General features: G+C 40.6%; 1 protein-coding gene and 2 long non-coding RNA genes across 9 annotated transcripts in view; 1 reads left to right on the forward strand and 2 right to left on the reverse strand.

Annotated features, from left to right (window-relative positions):
- FGF13 (fibroblast growth factor 13) overlaps window positions 1–15,043 on the reverse strand; it is a 312,900-nt gene that overhangs the window by 168,375 nt on the left and 129,482 nt on the right. The gene's annotated exons all lie outside the window — the stretch shown is intronic.
- On the reverse strand, window positions 12,121–14,677 carry LOC113969499. Its single transcript, XR_003534875.1, has 3 exons — window positions 14,518–14,677; window positions 12,824–12,874; window positions 12,121–12,174 (listed from the first exon to the last, which is right to left on the reverse strand). It is a non-coding gene; the product is annotated as an uncharacterized LOC113969499 (long non-coding RNA).
- On the forward strand, window positions 12,517–14,021 carry LOC113969498. Its single transcript, XR_003534874.1, has 3 exons — window positions 12,517–12,731; window positions 13,034–13,102; window positions 13,951–14,021. It is a non-coding gene; the product is annotated as an uncharacterized LOC113969498 (long non-coding RNA).

Here is a 15,043-nt window from a genome sequence, read left to right on the forward strand (position 1 = left end):
TTCAGTATACTGAAGATGAGTGGGTAGTTTGCTGTTCAGTAATGTGATTTCTTTGACAGGTACTTACATCATTCACAAAACCACCATAAATATGCACAACTGTTTAAAAAACAGTAGAGAAACAACAAAAGCCGTGCCTCAAGGAGCCAGAGAAAAATGTTACAAGAGCAATAGTTCCAACAGAAAGCATAAGTGTTAGTGGAAAGATAGAGGGGAGCTGGAAGAGATTAGCATTGAACTGCTACCTCTGAGTGGTAACATCGAAGTGCTGCCTCCTGAGCTCTGCACAAAAATGTGACCCCACCTTGGGAGGAAAAAGCTCTGAAAGAGAAGCTCAAATTCCACGTTGCCTTCAGGAGGCGTGTTGGGAGAACATGCATACAAGGAACCTGAGAAAGCGAAGCAGGAGAAATTATTCTTCATTTTTCATGGAGGACAAAAATAGGCAATGAAGTAAAACACCAGGCAGGACTGGCTTTTAACCATGTCTGCAGGACAGTGGGCTGGATCAGGCTCTGGATCACACTGAAGAAATTCAGTGTCATACACCTTAAAAGGAGTAATTTCTCTTGAGAATAGGAGCCAATCCATCCAATACACTGTGTATGAGATCCTCAGGTCACACACTGCTGGACCCCAATTCACACAGGAGCTGGAAACACAACTATGTCTTTGTGCTTCCCCTTCCTAGATGAGCATCTTTGCCCTCCACTATTCCTGCTTCCACAAATTGTTTTCTTTCACTCTCCTCCCTTTTTGGTTGCTTCTATCACACCTTTGCTCAGGGCACAGCAGCACCCAGACTTTGCTCCGTGATAAAGCAGCAGGGTAAAGGCAAAAAACATTAGACATGACAAAGAAATGCAAGGCTGAGCTCGCAGGACCAAATGCTGAAGCCTCAGAACTGTCTTCCCAAAAATTTCCCATGTATTGTAGGTTTGTTTTGGAGAGGTTTTTGTCTTTTTAAGAAGAACTGTGGCTCTTTGACTAACAGACCCACTTCCTGGATTTCATCAGGCTCTTAGAGGATAAAGCATGGTGACAGCCATGGCCACAAGAGACTCTCAGTCTTGCAGCAGTGACCCAGGCTCAGCTGCCAGCAGGGTAACCTGAGCTTAAAGCTGTGGGACTGGGGCATCAGAGTGCCCTGCAGCTGAAGACACAACCTTGTAATCATCCTTACCAAACCTTACTCAAGTCAGGAGGACTGTTTATATGCTTAACTAACTTCAGCCATGGCTTGTGAAACTGAATCTTCTACTTGCTAAACAAGGAAGACGTGGGCTCTGACGTTAAGCAGCTTTACAGGTGTTGCTTCCTTTAACTGAGCTAAAATAATAAAGAATTAAAGTTTGCTGAGAAGCTTCTCCCTCAAAAAGAGCCTATATATAGATGAAAGATGAAATCTGCTACATGTCTCTGTGTTAAAAATAACTGCAATATTAAAAATTAAAATTATCCTACAAAGAACTGTCATTATTAGCAGTTCTAATGCCAAGTCAGAATTTAAATCCAATCAGCAGAGAACAACATTTGGAAACCCTTTTAAAAATGAATAAGACAAAGATTAGCCACTATAAAATACAGTATCAATTGTACGAAGCGGAAATTATCTGCCTGAAAAAAAATCACTTGCTATTACTGACATAAAGCCAACATTCTGGAGCTGAAACAAGAGTGTGGCATCAATTTTTACAATCAAAACAGCTTCAAGTCAGTTGCCGAGACAAATACCTTTTTAGCAGAATAATGTCTGATGCAGGTTTTGTTCAGTGAGGTTATTGACAGAGGTTGTTAAAATATAACCCTCAAAACATTCCAAGAAATGCTAAATAGGGCATTAGCTTCCAACTACTAGAAATGCTATTGCTTCTTGTATTTCTTATAAAATGTTTAAAATCTGTCAATCAACAGAGTGGACGGTAATATCATCTGAATCACTTTGTTAAAAGTATTAACCACGTTGGTATGAGGATACCAGTTGAATTTAGGCACTCTGTTTGCATAGTGGACACCCACTCATCTAACACTGCACATCTGCTGCAAGGCCCAAATTTCCCCAAAACCTTGTAAAAACCCTAAATTACAGGGCAGGAGAGTATATATATATATATATATATATATATATATATATATAAAAAAATCACATTTAAAGCTATATTATAACTACATTTACTGGGATCCTCACAAGCTGAAATAGATAACTACAAGAACGCACAAGTGTGTACAATAATACTGATGGATTTTGTCTCCCTCCTTCCCCTCCCTTTTTTCCATCCCTTTTGAGTACAGACCAATGCAGAGGGGATGGGTAACACCAGAAGGTGATTGCCACACTAGTGCCAGTGGTCCCTTCAATCCATCAGCTTTAGAAGCAGCTGCATTAGCAGGCCAGATGTCTGGTTCTAGTTCTTTGCCACATACTATTAATGTCTCACTATAGGGAATTTCTTCCACAACTTTAACAGACTGTCCCTCTTGAAACTAATTTCACAGAGTGGAATGCAAATCGCACTCTCCTTCAAATAAAATACCTTTGGAACAATGTAGAAGGAGAAGAAGAACTAATAAGTGAGACTGAAGATAAAAATTGTAAATTTTTCAGTGGAGAATGATAGCACTTAGTAAAGATAATTGCACACATTCACCATAAAATGAGAACTTGAAGAGAACACTGTAAGTCACAAAATATTTGGATTTGAAGTATTAAAAATTTATAGCTTCTGAGGATCTATCAGCTGTAAAAATGGTGTTCCCTATTTCCTTCATTGTAAGTTAACCTATTTTATATGTAAAGCTTATGCAATTTGTGTAGTTACAAAATTGACTTCTTTTTCAGGCTGTTTCCACTGCAGCAGCACTCAGCCTTTTAGCAGCACCACAGAACAGACATACAACTGAAAATGAAACCCAGCCATAGAAAGACATCCAGGACTTTAATTAGTGCAAATTACATAAATCCACAAAATTAAGGGAAGCTAAATAGCTTGACATAATCCTCTGGTGTACACCAGGCTGGGTGGAGGAGGCTGGGGGTAGCAAGACAAACATCACCTTCCATTTAACCTTTTTATCCTAGAGTGCCAAAATTGCTTCACAAAAGCATACTTACATGATGCTGTAATATTTTTTACAACTTTTCAAGTGCAAAAGCAAAGGCAGTTAAGTAGGTTGAAGGTTTAGGCTTTTTTCAAAAACCTTTTATACACCCAGGAAGGTTTTTTTTAATCTTATACACTGGAGGTATTAGTCTGTTTTGTGTGGTCCCTGCTGACACAAAGTATGAGACTTCTTCCTGTCAATGGAAAACAGAATTTAGCTTTTGGACTATCTGTTGCATCTTTTCTTTCCTCAATAATAATATGATCTTGAGATGCTTTGGGGTTTACTTTATTATGCCAGGGATATCTAAATTGTATCTCTTCAGTTACATGCTAGATAAAAATTGCCCAGTACGGTTTTCTTTGCCTGTCTTCATGGTGTTTAATACATCAAGATGTCTTTATCTTCAGGATAGTATAGTTGGTAAAAAATTATGTTCCCTGTGAGACCGTGTTATTACTTCATTATTGAATTCTGACTTTGTGTGAAGGCTACTATGCAACTTCTCCAACAGTCTAATAAGAAAAAAACCCAAACCAAACAGAGGAAGGTATTTCCAAGAGAATAAACAGCTCATATTTATAATAAATCTAACGATATTTTCTTCTATTTATACTTATTATATCAGCTACAGTCTTTCACTCTCATTAAATTACATGAGCCAAACTCTGTACTACCAATATTTTCAGAACAGTTTTAAGGAAGAGGACATTTCCAGGAACCCAGGTCAGTTCTACTTTCCCACTACCACTAAGCATATGTGTTCTGATTTTCCAGGTCCTAGCTTTGTTCATTTCTAGGGAAAAAACCCCTAGACCACCACACCTCATTTGGTCAGAAAACCAGATTAACCACGTCACAGGAACTGGCTGCCTCTGCTTGCAAACATTTGCTGCCTGGCCATCCAAGGCCCATTGCCCTCCACCAGGAATACCTCTGTGTAAACCTCTTGTTGCAACACTTATGAAGTGCTGCTGGGTAACACTACCAAACCACCACAGCCCTCTTAAATTGCCAAGGCATTTAAGACCCTAAAGTAGCTCAGACAAAGGTTATTTCACTTTCAGCTACAGGAGTGCTGGGTGTTGGTTTGGTTTGGTTTTAAGCCAACAGCGTTAGAAAGAATAAATCAGCACAGCATTACCTACCAAACTGTTAACAGGACTGTTAGTGATTTAGGAAGTATTTTGTATTGCTCATGCCACAGCTAGAGCAAAAAAAAACCACAATAAACCTGAACTCCCCCCTCATACTTCCCTGACCTGGCTCAAATCTGCTCAGCCGGGAGGCTTTGACAGAAATGTGGTGGGAGGAAGAGCAGAGCTTCCAGGCAAAGGCATTTTTTTGAGGAGTTAATGAAATTTGCAAGTATAATTATTTTTAATCTGGGTGCCAAGTTCTCTCTCCATTCTATGAAATCCTGGTGCTGTGATGCTACAAAAGGAACACATGAGCCCTCGACTCTCATTACAGCATCATTATATAATTCACAAGTATCAGTCTCAAATCTACTGAAATGGGTTTTACCTCAGTCAAAGGGTACTAAGGAACAGAGTAACTATTTAACTGTCCATGGCAGCTTAGGACCTCCAGATCTGGCCTCCAGCTAGCTAGGGAGGTGAATAAATTCCAGCACAATCACAGACTGTGTAGAGAAAGCTCTTGCCAAGCCAAACTCAACAGGAGGCTGTAAGAAGACCCACCAGCCATAGGTTGCCAAGGGCACACCAGAGCTGATCCACATTCACGTCACCTCTACTGTCTTTGGGCAATAATAGGAGAGGAAAAATGGCTAAGGGAGTAAATCACTCTGAAATAATCTCCCACTCCATTACTTTCTGTCTCTTCAGCATCTACTCCCTGTCCAGAAGCAGCAAATGCTGCTCGACTGACTCAGCTGTAGAGCAGACCCCAGTATGGGGAAAGGATTACTCTCCTGGGCTCTACAAAAGCCTGAAAAAAGCCAACCCAGAAATGAAAATGCCATATAACCACTCACTTAACCACTGGTTTTGACAGAGAAATAAAGCAAGTAAAATCAAGAAGGAAATACACACTTGCAGCTTCAGTGGTACATCCTGCCCTCACTGAGCAGCCCAGCAGCTCTGTCTGCCAGGTTACTGGGCTGGATTTAGCAGATGCCTCAAGTTCTCTCTTTTGGGGCAACCCACACAGCTTGGCTGCCTTTAGAAAGGAGTCCAAAAACTGCCCAGTCTGCTCACAGCTCTTGAGCCCTCCCCTGTTTGAGTCCCAGCAAGCAGCTCTTGCCCTTCAGTGCACCACGGCTCCCAGGCTCCTGGACTTTTTGGGCACCAGTCCAGATGAGCTTGCACACAGACAGACACTTCATGGCTGGCTAAAATCTGTTATAGGGTATTACAGTCTGGCCAGAAGCATTTATTAAAAAAACCTGCTGTAACAGCAAATACACACGTATTTAGATTCCGTTCCAATTTTCTCCTTTTGTTTGCTGGGCACGTCAGCATGTTAATGCTGTATTACCCACAGGGCATATCCAGCAACTCAACAGCACAACTGCAAGGAATTTTTCATTCCAGGTTAGAGATTTCCAAGAAGTTAAAGAAATTCCTATAAATTTCCTTACAGTAAAACTACGTGATTGCAGACAAAAGGCAAATTTAACATAAGAATGAAAAGCTCACCAACTCCACAATTTGGTCTCCTGACATTGCCAATGGTGGCAACTCAGGGCCCAGTCTAAGGACAAGGCAAATATACACTGAACATCCCAGCATCCACACAGTCTGAGTCTCATCCCTTCTTAAAAGCAATTCTGAAGACAGGTTTCCTCTTCCACATTCCCACGGTAGCATAAAATAAATGGATTTGTATTAAAATTAAAGTAGATCTGCCTAACAAGTATCCTGCTTTTGTTTTAGATCATGGTGTCAGTGCTCATCTCCAATTAACTGATACCAACGTTGGGTTTAGGATGAGACTTAAATGAAATGAAGTCTGCTCTGTCAGCCTACTGTTCAGTGACATTCACATGCTTTCTATTGCCTTCCTACAGTGTGTACACTGCCTTATAATATTCCAGAGAAAAAATATCTTAGAATTCCTGACCACGTATTACCAGTGGTCAGAAGACAGGAGACAGCACCCTCAGGTATGGCAGGCTGACAGCAAGAGCCTGCCCTTCAGCTGGAGGAGCTACAACAACTTGAAAGAGATATTTAGATGTGCAGAAAAAATAATTTGAGCAGTTTGCAAAAAGAAGCCATCAACAAAAAGCAGCAGTTTCCAAAATAACTGGCAGCAGATACCATGTTCATAAAATTTACCCACAAATGAGCATCTGTAATACAAAGAGAAAAAACAACAGAAAGGCTTCTGGGGAAGGAAACTCTTAAAATACATCTTTATAGTCCCAGGCTTTTGTGATCATGTCTTGGATTAAAGGTTAGACTTTAATCTAAACATCTGGGTCTGGATTTATCCTATTGGCAGACAAACTGAAAGCAACTGTTCCCCATCCCAAAATCAGAAGCTGACAGGCTCTTTCCATTGTTTTGCATTACAATACTGTGGAAATGAGCTTAAAGTAACATTTTCACTCAAGCTTTTGTTAAAGAAGAATGGTAATCATTCCTATCCTGCATCCCAATCACTCACTGCTTCTCAACTTCATTAACAACTCCAGATTCAGCAGACACAGAAGTCCTACAGAATGAAGACAGGCAGCAGAAATAAATATATTGAAACCATTATGAACCCTCTTCTCACTGCCAAATAAAAGCTAGAGAGATGAGCCATCATACACCAGAAGAGGCCACGTGGTGATGGCACTGGATTGTGACTCATAACCACATACTCAATTCCAAGTGACAGAAGACTCCTTGGGATGACCTCAGGCAAGTCATCCCATTCAGCTCTTGAAGCAGCACGAAAATGAGAAGATGATAACACGCCCGAAGCCTCCCCGAGACAGCACAAGGGTAGATTTGTGCATATGAGACACCAAGACACAGGGAAGGGGAACACAAAGTACTTGAAGAGACACCTCTCTGTGGTGAGGGGGGAAACTACATCATAAACCTATAACTGGCAAGTCTAACAAAGTTAAAACTGATTTGTCCTGCTTAATTTAAAACCCCTGAGTACACTCTTCTGATTCATAGTTAAGGCTACACTGGCACTGTCCCATCATTCAAAGCAATCCCAATTGTCCCATAAAGATGACTTCAGGTATCTCATCTTTACACAGCTGAGCCAGTATATTTTTAAAGCTAGTTATCTACAGGCAGGATATTGGTATAAAACTGTTTAAACATAATTTCATACACAGAAAGGCAAACGATGAATCTGGTAGAGAAACAAGTCTGTACAATGAGTACACATGTGTAACAGCAGAACAGAGAATATGCAGCAGAGTGTTCATTTAAGTGCAGATTTTAAATTTGACCTTCACGATATGCAACAGAAGTGGCATACATACACAAGCAGGGCTTTACAGAAAGAATATTTATCCATCAAGTTCAACTGAGCTTCTATAAATAATGCAGAAGCAAAACACTAATTGGCCTGTTGCAGAAAAATTTTGCATTTCACAACTCACTGCTCTTCCTGTATATTATCTAGGGGTTTATCCTGACTAATCCAAGAATGCAGACAGCTGTCCATGGAGCCAGTACATGGCTCCCAGAAAAAGTACCAACTTTTTCTTTCTTAATCTGGTTTCCTGAGAAAAAGAGATTAGACATTTTCACTGTCCAGCTATCCATCCCTCTATTACTTTGTTTCTCCTATGAAGTTTTTTTGCAAATTTCAACCATGTCTTAAGACAGGAACATGCCCCCAAAATATTACTTGCAAAAGTACAACCCAAACCAAAACAGTGCCTCAATGATGCAAAGGCAGTCATAAACCAATCCTTATTCATTTCAAGAGGAGACATCCAGCAGTCCCCAGTTGTACTGCCTTGTTAACCTGTTCTCTCTGCCAAAGAAGGGAGAAGCCAAGGTGAAGGAGAGTGCAAGGAGCTGAGGAGTCTAAGAACAGAGGCTCCAAATCTGCCAAAAACCCCTTCACTACTTCTGTCCCTTACAGAACAACTGTCCTTTCAAGTACAGAAAAATTATCAAAACTTCCAGTTCTGACCTGACTCTTGCTAAAAGGTTTTTTGTTTTTCCCCCCCCTGTCAACAGAATACATACTTGAAATTCATCTCATTCCTTCAGTTTCACTTTTTTTTTAATTATAATTAACTCAAACATATTTTCAAAGGCCGTAAGAATTATTTATGCTGCCAGAAAAGGGTCTTATCAAGAGATGAGACTGAGAAAATTTTTCTCAAAGGCCAGACACACAACTGAATTACTGTGCATCAGTGAGGTACCGCCCGTCACCTGGAGCAGGAGCTGCCTCAGAAAGTGCTCTGCCCTCCCCACCAATGTGAAGCAAAACAAACTCACTGCAAGAGGCATGTTAATATGCTTGGTTAAATTTCATGAATGCTTCAGAGAAGGTATTTAACCTTGTGTCCACGGAACAGGCACCCAGCCAGTTACGGTGACTCAGGGGACACACAGTTACCCTGTGCCCGGCAGGATCCCCACCCAAGGTCACGCTGGGCAAACCAGGCACATCTGCTTTTTGCACTATGACTCTTGTCTTCTTTTTGTACACAGGGAATGTGCCCAGGCTTGCTGAGCTTGTTAAGTGGGCAAACATGCAAAATTCCTCCAAGTTGATCCAAGCAGTTTACTCGCTTCAGCTCATTTCCACGACTCAGGTAGAAGGGTCTTCCTTCAAGAAGTGACCATCAGCCAAGCATTTTAAAAGCCATCCACTTTTTGAAGTGTAACACCCCAAAAATGAGACTCCTTTACTCCTCCTCTCCTCTGGGTAGTATACGTGGAAGAGGATGGGCAGCACAGATGGGCTGCATCAAATTGCTGCAAGAACCAGATGCCCATGTAGAAAGGAGTCTGCTAACTTCAGCAGCCCACTCCTTGGCTAGTTCCACTGATAACAGCTGACATGACAGTTCTGAAGCTGCCTCTGGGTCTATCACATGGTTATCCAGCTGATGAGCTACCCAGGCTGCCCTAGCCTTTCAGATATAACTTTTATTCAATTTGCCTCTCTTCCAGGGAAAATGATGCATTCTCCTTCACTTACTGCACAAGTTATTGTACAAGTCCTTCAATAAAAATCTCCCAATGAATTCTTTATGGAGAGATAAAATGAAATGTTTCTGCTTGCTTGGTTTGGTTTCTTCTTGGATCTCACTGAATAATTTTAGGTAACGTTTTTGGAAGAGGTTCTCTCTGACTGGACCAATAATATCTTCTAGATATGAAGACAAACGTTATATTTAAAGAGAAATTCACCCAAAATCTCTAATACAGACCTCTGAAAAAGCTGGCATTTAGGGAAGATCAGTGGAAAGGCTTTATGAGCCTGAATTAAGTTATTTTCCTGATTCCTTTTAGCAGCTTGAGCACACTGGTTCCAAAGCTTCAATTGAGAAGAATTCGTATCAAAGCACTGCTGTTTTTTAAGCCTGCTTTCCACAGAGTAAGAATCAAAGAAAACAGTCCTGGAGGGAGTCCAGGGTAAAGTTTCTGTTTACAAACATGATCCTGCCTCGGGGTTTTGTTACTTAAGAGTCCCTACAAAGTGTGAGTTTTGGACAACATTCATAAACCTCCAAATCTCAAGGGAAAATTATGAATGCTGAACCACACCCAACCATTTTGGTAATTTAAAATTACTTTTTTCATAACATAGGTCATAAACAAACAAACCAATGACTGTCAACAGCCGTTTTTTGGTGGACCAGAGTAGGGGAAATGCCTTTTGCTTGAGCATGACCTTGACAACCTCCTGGTTTGTGCCCTGTGAGGCAGATTCAGCTCATGAGCCTCATCTCCTTTCCCATTACTCCAAGATGAGCCTTGCTTAAAACAGATCTTCTTCACGATCTTCTTCAGAAAGGGAAATTTGATCTTACAAAATAGCTAAAGAAACAGCCACTGCCATTCTGAATTAAGGTCTTTCCAAACCGATAATGATAAAGATGTTCCTCTTGTTTCTTGCATAAATTGCACTAGATACTGACATGAATTTCACCCTCTCCCAACCTTGCCTGTTCAGTGATGCTCTACTTCCCTTGTGAGATGCTGATAATCCACTTGCTTTCTCAAAACTTCTTTGGAATAAGAGAAGTGATGAGATGTAGCCTGTCCTCTTATCCCAGATGCACGAAAGGCACGAATGGGGCACACACAGACACGCAGACCTACCCCAGCATCTGACACAGTGACTGAGGACTCAGCAGACAGCTCTATCAGTGAACAGACAGATGGCATCTAATACACTGCATTATTAACAGGGATTTAATGACCAGCATAAGTGATTATATGCCAGGAGCTTGTTTCAGTCAGGCTAAACAGGAGCAAACCAAGCAAATCATTCTGCTACTAATGTAAAGGGGCAATGCTATTTACAACAATTTGTTAAGACTTCACCCTAGGCAAAGAAGAATTAAGCTTCACAGAATAAAACACAGGGCAGCAGGCAGGCTGGATGGAGGGGAAGCAGAAAGCTGACTGAGAAAGAGAAACCACATGTCCTTGAGGAAGGACAGCATCTATTGGTGAAGACAGACCAAGCGCTAATATTTTCTGGCTAATATTTTCTAGAGGTCTATCCAAACTTCTGGTCTTCAGAGGTTGCTTCCCAGATGTTCAGAGTCAGTTCCTCCTCTGAGTCACCAGATAAATCAACGTCTTGATCAAATATTTAACATCCTTGAAGTGCTACACAAATATACTAATTCCAACTACACTCAAGAACCAAGGTAAGGGTGATTACTTCCAAACAAAAATGCAGAACTGCAAGACAGAAGGGCCAGCAACTTCACCAGGTCACAGTGCCAAGCCAAGTTTACTGCTGGAAGGTTCTGGCTCTGGATTCAGTGTTTAGTTTGATCGATCATGAATATTCAGACTCTTGTGTGTGAATAGGTTCCTTTTTTAGGAAAGAAAACATCCTGTATACTCTGAATAATTAAAGCTACAACAAAAAAACATGATCTGCACCCCCCAAAATACAGTGTTTTATGCTACTCCACAGCACTGCTCTATGGCCCTAATTCTGCTCAGCTTGAAAACCACTAAACTGGATCTGCAAGACTGATTACCTCTGTCTAGCCTATCTGGCACAATAAACTACAAGAAACACTGCTCCTTAAAGAATATTGACATAATTGCTTAGGGACAAATAAAAATTAGATGTCTGAATGCATTAAGGAAGCTCTTTGGCATATATTCTCAATATGTCAGTACTTCTACCTATATTTTCAGTACAGATGAAGTTTAAGTATCTTAAAGCTGAGGTTAATATACTCCCACAATGAGAGAAAAAAACATGATTACTTAAAATTATATTTAAAAAATACAGTTAGAGCCATGAACTACTTTTAAAGAACAAGGGATTTCACCTTTTGTGCTTTTATCAAGTGCTATATATAAATGCCATTTTTGTTCGGTGCATTAACAGTATCAAATTTTTCTACATAAATGGTAATTTGGGTAGGCCCTTTTCAATATAAAAATGCAAGAGATCAGTATTTCCAAATTTTGGTGCCACATGTGAAAAACAATCATATTGTCAACTTCGTCTTCCTTTTACCATATACTTTTACTCCTCCTGTCTGCCAACTGCAGTGTTTAGTCTATTGGAGTATCAAGTCGTACAATGATTCACTGTCCATTCTACATATAATGCCCACACAGGCACTCCTGGCACTCTCCAAAGTGCCAGTAACTTCTGTGCCTTTCTAATGCAAGTGGAAACAGGATAAGACGAAGAAACAGGTGAGAGACAAGGAAAAATGAGTATGATCTGTTGTCAGGAAAGGATATTGTCTTCACTCCTGCACTTCCATGTCCTGCAGTGCTGAAGCACGAAATGCTCCATGAAAGGTTATTTGTGAAGTATGCAAAGACTCTGTGTCATATCAGATGGCTCAAGCTTCTGGGTGATTTACTGTGATTGTGCTAATTATCTCTTAACAGTTATTGCAGACTCATGTTCAAAGTCCTAAATAATACACAGAACTCACATTCAGCCCAACTCCAAGAGATCAATTAAAAAAACCAAACAGAACCCCCCATAAAAGCACACCAACAAAGTTACCCTTATTTTGATACTTCCATCAGTCCATCACCTGACACAGCTCTGCATCACAGAAAAGCTCGGGGGAACAGGACCTTCTCCAGTGAAAACTGGAGAATCAGTATTTCAAGGGCACGACCTGGAGAATACTCTACCCCTCAGCTTCATTCAGCTCACAGTAAGAAGTACTTTGGGAGGTCACAAGTGGCTGAAGGGCAGCTCAGTGGGACCCCACAGCTGGGCAGGTCAGAGGCAGAACAGGGGACTGACATCGTACAGCAGTGCTGGGACAGACACTGGCTGGGCTGAAATGGGGTCCTGCACCAAGGGTGTGGGGAGATCAGGATGGAGGCTGTGGCAGGGCTCCTTTTAAACCCACTCTGCAAGGCTCAGAAGGGGAGGGGGAGGGCAGGCATAGAAAGGCAGTGTCATTCAAAATCAGCCTCATCCTCACAGCTCAGCAGTGCTGAAACGTGCTTTTGGTAAATATTTATTTGGATTATTTTTCCTTGCTCAGGGCTAGTGAGGGAGCATGTGCCATCATCTTGAGGACAGATTGGGAATGAAAACCTACCATATTCTTCTCTTCCCTTTCAAAATCAGATGATCAGCTGTGGCTTTAGTCCTGCCAAATTTTGTCAAATATAGCACAAAATTATACAGAACCATAGTAACTGCACTCCCACTATTGTTCTGATTTAAAGAGGAGTTTGATTACATTAGGTAAATATTTGTCCTTATGTAATAGCTCCCTCCGACATTCTAAAAATTTTCCGTCTCCTAGAATTTAACTGAAGAGGGTGCTTTTATATGTCACTGCTCTGCCCCAAAATCAAGTATACTCTATTATACCGTGAGTATTAAACTGTGAGTAATGTCATTACAAGCAATAATAGTTATCCAGACAATTATGTAGTTGCAACTGCAGCTTTCCTATTAAATCTAGAGGCTTTAAGCAAATTCAGAGTCAATAAGAACTGCAACACCATCTCTGACGAGCTAAATAGCAGTTATTTATTCACTGATTGTTAAATTTTTATGGCCCTGAGATTTCCAGGAAGAAAGCAACATAGAGTTGACTCCCCATCTAAATACTGGCTCATTCTTCATGTTGATATAATTATGAAGTTTCAGTCATTGCAAAGCTGTTCACACAGCTTTATCAACTACATGCATTGCAAAATATATGCTAACTGCAGTTTTTCCATTATAAAACTCTCTAGTGAAGTCACTGTTCTATTTCCAGCTCAGCTCTGGCAGTGTGCGGATGCTCACTGCTTAGTAAATAGAAATATTTTTTTTTAGGGAAAAAAGAACATTCTGAATAAAAAAGCTACAGGCTTTTGATACCCTTTCTTCCAAGTAATTTTAAATAAGGTAATGCAATAAATGAATAATGAAGAGGAAATAGAAGCTTGTGTGATGACTCAACACACCAGGAGTCATGAGGAAAATGCCAAATTCTTGAATACATGTTTTATTATAATATACAGGAGTGTACACACTGAAAAAAATTTCACCTTTTAAAATAGGTGTTATCAACAGCCTAGGAAGCATTAATCAGTATTCTTATCACCTTGGTAATTATATTCCTCCTAGCACATAAATGTGAAGGGAAGGAATTTAAGACCTTAACTTTAGGCTTGGAAAAGAAAGAACAAAGTAAGCAAGCTCATTTTCCCTATGTCTTCCTTATTCCAGCTGGGCTCTTAACTTCTTTGGTCAATCTCCAAGATGAAAAAAACGTCAGCACTGTGCAAATATATCAGCTCGTTTTCCTCTCAATATTTGCTCAAATAAATTATTTAATTTGCTTTGGCTGTATTCATAAGTATGTTCTGTGAATCTTGGAGGTAAGGTGATTATCGCAAACATTCGCTCAAACAAAAGATTTAAAACAAACCTGTTGACAGTTTTCTTCCGTAACACTGAATAATTCTATCTGAAACATGGTTATTAAAAGAGTCCAGATCAAACAATCACAAAACTTGCCAGCACTTACTGTATCAAACTGCACCATTCAAAGGGCTCACTCCCCATAGAAGAGTGTTCTAGACAAATAGATGCTTACAATTTTCTAAATCCTATTTCAAAAAGCACAAAGCTCTGCACATTCAGGAGCCAAGTTGTCTGTCCAGGTCTCAATCAGCACTCTCAGTGCAACACCAGTTTCAGTGCATGATGTTTCCCACTTCCCAAGAGCTGAATGTAAAAGCACAGCAACGCAACCTCATGCAGGAACACAGCCCCCACATGTTTCTACCTTACCTAAACCACAGCACACACAGTTTCCAACAAAATCCGGTGCTTTGCTCAGCAACTCCAACGCCCAAACATCACCCTCGCAAAACTCCCTCTGCCCTCAGCCAGAATTTGGTCCAAGGATGAAAATATTGGAAGTCACGTGGGATATGCATGCACAGACTTCACAGAGAGACTGAAAGAAAAAAATATATTAAGAGGTACATCTGGAAGGTAAGAATAGACTGCTGCAATGCCAAATACTTTTTAAAATAGAGCACACTTGTTCTATCCCTTTCTCCTGCCAAGAGGAACCCGCAGCACAGGACCGGAGGCAACAGGGACAGGTGTTTTCTCTAAAAGTAGAATTCATTCTTTTGGCCACCTATACAGCACGTTTGGCCAACGTGTTCAAATCCAAGTGCAGGATCCTTCCAACAGCAACATTCAGTCACTGGCAAGCTTTGCTGGAAGCTCTGTGGTTATGATCAGATGAAAAGCTGCTTTCTGAGCTCCTGTTTGTCATTCCATTTTTCTTCTAAAAATATACTAT

The sequence above is a fragment of the Neopelma chrysocephalum genome, unplaced genomic scaffold (assembly GCF_003984885.1).
Source record: "Neopelma chrysocephalum unplaced genomic scaffold, ASM398488v2 Primary Assembly neopelma1_73b, whole genome shotgun sequence".
NCBI classification, from domain to species: domain Eukaryota; kingdom Metazoa; phylum Chordata; class Aves; order Passeriformes; family Pipridae; genus Neopelma; species Neopelma chrysocephalum.